This window comes from Lathyrus oleraceus, chromosome 1 (genome assembly GCF_024323335.1).
Source record: "Lathyrus oleraceus cultivar Zhongwan6 chromosome 1, CAAS_Psat_ZW6_1.0, whole genome shotgun sequence".
Taxonomy (NCBI): domain Eukaryota; kingdom Viridiplantae; phylum Streptophyta; class Magnoliopsida; order Fabales; family Fabaceae; genus Lathyrus; species Lathyrus oleraceus.
In genome coordinates, this window is record NC_066579.1 from 148,967,122 (window position 1) to 148,971,701 (window position 4,580).

The following is a 4,580-nucleotide window of genomic DNA, read 5'->3' on the forward strand; positions in this document are numbered from 1 at the left end:
ACTTGCCGCAGACAGTCGCTTTCAAGGAGAATAAGGGATGTCTACGGTGGTCTCAGAGACTCATGTCTCTCACCAATGGTGATATCACCTGGTATGATCGCGTGTACGATACCGTTCAGATCATCGACTATTGTGGGGAATTCCCTAATGTGCCTCTTCTTGGTACATGTGGTGGGATTACCTACAATCCTATTCTTGCACGACGTCAGCTTGGGTTCCCCCTGAAAGATAAACCTAATAACATTCTGTTAGAAGGTGCGTTTTTCCAGGAGGGTAAAGATCCCCAAGGCCTGAAAGCCAGATTTGTCCGTGCATGGCGCAGTATTCACAAGAAAAGTAGGAATGAATTGGGTCCAAAGAACTGCATTGCTTTGGAGCCCTATACTTCTTGGGTCAGACAGAGAGTTGCAACCTACCTGATGCCGTACGATCATCCAGGGCCTGCACTGTTGGATGTGGCTGGGCCTTCAACCCTCCCTACCCAACGTGTAGAGGAGTTGAGAGAGGAGGACCTTTCGCGTGCCTGGATCCGTGAGAGGGAGGAATTGCTGCAACAGCTCAAGGAGAAGGATGCTATGATTGAATTTCTCGAGCACCGAGTGATCGACGATCCGAACGACACTTGGACTTCTCTGCTTCCTCAGTCATCCAAATTCTGGAAGAGGAAGTATGATCGACTTGCCAAAGAGAAAGCTGACATGGAGGCTGCCTATGAGAGGGAGATCAAGAAGTTGTGCACTTCCCGTCTTCCAGCATCCCGAGCTTCTAGGGATCCATAGGATGTTATTTACCTTTTCTCTTTGTAATGAATCAGAAACGCTGTATTTCTTTGTCTCAAAATATATTGAATGAAATATTTCCGTGAGCAAACAAAATGTCTAAATATTCAAAATATTGCAAACAATACCCTAAGGGTTCCTTGAAAACAAAGCATTTGCACAAGCATTGCATGCATCATACTCATCTCATTTGCATAACAGGTGTTCTCAGGCCATCTTCTCACTTTGATTCCTGTGTCCAGACAGGATAGCTGACCAAAGGCCGCACCGCTACTCAACAAGGCTCAACCATCAACGCAACATGGATCAGGTTCAAGCCGAGTTGGCAGAGATGAGGGCCAGCATGGCCCAGTTCATTCACATGATGCAAGGGGTCGCACAAGGCCAAGAAGAACTCCGAGCAATGGTCCAGAGGCAAGAAGCTACATTGCCACCGCCCAATCAGCCTCTGCAAGAAGGAAACCCGGTTCCTGAAGTCCCTGCCGCTGCTATTCCCGTCAACGACTATGCTGTAGGTGAAGAGTTGAGGGGTATCCGAGTCAACGGCCAACCGATTGCTCCGGATGTTGTTAGTCCCAGAGTCATCCATGCTCCGGTCCGTAACAGAATTCCAATTGTTGACAGACAGGAGGATTTATTCACTATGCTCAGCGAAGACGACAATATCTTGGGTAGAAATGATGCGAGAGATCGCAAAGTTGAGGCCCTTGCTGAGAAGATCAGAGCAATGGAATGTCAAAACTCCCTCGGTTTTGACGTTACGAACATGGGATTGGTTGAAGGACTCAGAATCCCGCACAAATTCAAGGCGCCGTCATTCGACAAATACAATGGTACCTCTTGCCCTCGCACCCACGTGCAGGCATATTACCGAAAGATATCCGCATACACTGACAATGAGAAAATGTGGATGTATTTCTTCCAGGATAGTCTATCTGGGGCATCCTTGGACTGGTATATGGAATTGAAGCGGGATTCAATTCGGTGCTGGAGAGACCTGGGTGAGGCGTTCCTCAGGCAGTACAAGCACAACATGGACATGGCTCCAACCAGAACTCAGTTACAAAGTTTATGTCAGAAGAACAATGAAAGTTTTAAAGAGTACGCCCAGAGATGGCGCGAACTAGCTGCGAGAGTTCAACCCCCTATGCTGGAAAGGGAGTTGACTGACATGTTCATTAGCACTCTACAAGGTGTCTATATGGACCGGATGGGAAGTTGCCCATTCGGAAGCTTTTCTGACGTCGTTATCTGCGGCGAAAGAACTGAGAGCTTAATCAAAGCTGGGAGGATCCATGATGCTGGTTCCTCATCTTCTTCGAAGAAACCCTTCTCTGGGGCACCTCGCCGTAGAGAAGGAGAAACCAATGCTGTACAGCACAGAGGGAGTGCTTACAGAGCCAACAACAGGGACCAGTATCGTCCAATCGCCGCAGTGACCATTCCTGCGCCTCAACCGCGTCCACAACAACAAAGAGTTCAACAACAACCACAACAACCGCAACGACCTCAACCACAGCAACAACAACAGCAACGTCCTTTTCAGCAGAGACAGAGATTGAATCCTGATAGGAGATTTGACCCTCTGCCTATGTCGTACGCAGAACTACTACCCGAGCTACTCCGGTTAGGGTTTGTAGAGTTGCGTACAATGGCTACTCCTACCGTGCTGCCACCCGGCTATGATGCCAATGTAAGATGTGACTTTCACTCTGGGGCACCAGGCCACCATACTGAAAGATGTCGGGCGTTTCAGCACAAGGTTCAGGATCTGATTGATTCCAAGACAATCAACTTCTCTCCGGTTCCGAATGTGGTAAACAATCCTATGCCACAACATGGAGGGCATAGGGTTAATAACATTGAAGATGGAGAAGCTGAAGATCTGGTTGTGAATGTTGAAGATGTCCAGACTTCCTTACTGATTGTCAAGGACCGATTGCTAAAGGGGGGTGTTGACCCAGGTTGTTCAGAAGATTGTTTGGGCTGTTCAGAGGCCATGGACGGTTGTGACCAGTTGAAGACTGGTATTCAGAGGTTAATGGACGAAGGCTGTCTACAGTTTAGCCGTGCTACCAGAGATAATGGGGCAGTGTCTACTGTCACCATTTTTTATAAGCCGGCTGAAGGAAGAGGACGTGGGGCTGTCAGTACACCCACCACCAGCAATACTCCGGTTACCATTTCTGCTCCGGTAACCATCAGAGCACCTGCTACTATTGTTGCGCCTGGCAGAAGGCAGAATGAAAATAGTAGAGCTGTGCCCTGGAGTTATGACAATGCCTATCGCCGAGATAGGAGGGCTGGTAACCAGACAAGGTCGGTTGTTCAAACGCCAGTTACGATCAGTGCTCCTGTGAGGATCCCTGCTGTTACAAGTCCTGTGGTGGACAATGTCGGAGGACAGGGAGGCTTCACAAGGAGCGGACGACTGTTTGCTCCTCAGCCTTTGAGAGACATTGCTGCTGAGTCATCCGCAAGAGCTAAGGGCAAACAAACAATGGTTGACGAAGAACCAGCTCAGAAGGAGGCTGAGGGTTCTTTTCAGAAAGATGTCGAGGAGTTTATGAAGATCATAAAGAAGAGTGATTACAAGATTGTTGATCAACTCAACCAGACTCCGTCGAAGATCTCGATACTCTCTTTGCTGATGTGTTCTGAGGCACATCGGGACGCCTTGTTGAAGATGCTGAATATGGCATACGTCCCGCAAGAGATATCGGTCAACCAGCTGGAGGGTGTTCTAGCAAACGTGAGTACCAGGCATGGTGTAGGTTTCACTGATCTAGACCTAACGCCTGAGGGTCGTAATCACAACAAGGCCTTGCACATCACTATGGAGTGCAAGGGCGCAGTATTATCTCACGTGCTAGTGGACACCGGGTCGTCCCTGAATGTCCTTCCGAAGCAGATTCTAAAGAAGATTGATGTCGAGGGAGTGGTGCTCACTCCCAGTGACCTGATAGTTCGTGCATTTGATGGATCCAAGCGTTCTGTCTTTGGTGAAGTCACATTGCCGGTGAAGATAGGTCCGGAGGTGTTCGACATTGTTTTCTATGTGATGGACATTCAGCCTGCTTACAGCTGTTTGTTGGGGCGTCCTTGGATACACGCCGCTGGAGCAGTCTCGTCAACTCTCCATCAGAAACTCAAATATGTCTGGAACGGTCAGATCGTGACCGTCTGTGGTGAAGAGGAGATTCTGGTGAGTCATCTCTCCTCATTCAAATATGTTGAGGTGGATGGCGAGATCCATGAAACCTTGTGCCAGGCATTTGAGACTGTGGCATTGGAAGGTATAGCTTGTGCAGAGCAGAGGAAGCCGGGCGCTTCAATTTCATCGTACAAGCAAGCCAAGGAGGTTGTTGACTCCGGTAGAGCAGAAGGCTGGGGCAAGATGGTTGACCTTCCTGTAAAAGAAGACAAGTTCGGCATTGGGTACGAGCCTCTCGCAGCAGAGCAGCATGTACAAGCAGGTCCGAGCACCTTCACCAGCGCTGGGCTGATGAACCATGGAGATGTCTTTGCTACTGATGGCGAAGATAGTGGTTGTGATTTGGATGTCTGGGTCCGCCCTTGTGCACCAGGCGAGGTCATCAACAATTGGACAGCAGAAGATGTGGTCCAAGTTACTCTACTGACAGAGTAATTTTCTTTTGTTTTTTTTTCATTTTGCATGAAAACCCTACGTTCTGCCCAGGGCGTAGTGGTTCATTGTAGGGCCACATCATGTTCGCAATGTTTATAAATAAAGGACGTTTTTTCAATCAAATTTTGAGATCTTCGTCTTTCTATTTTCGG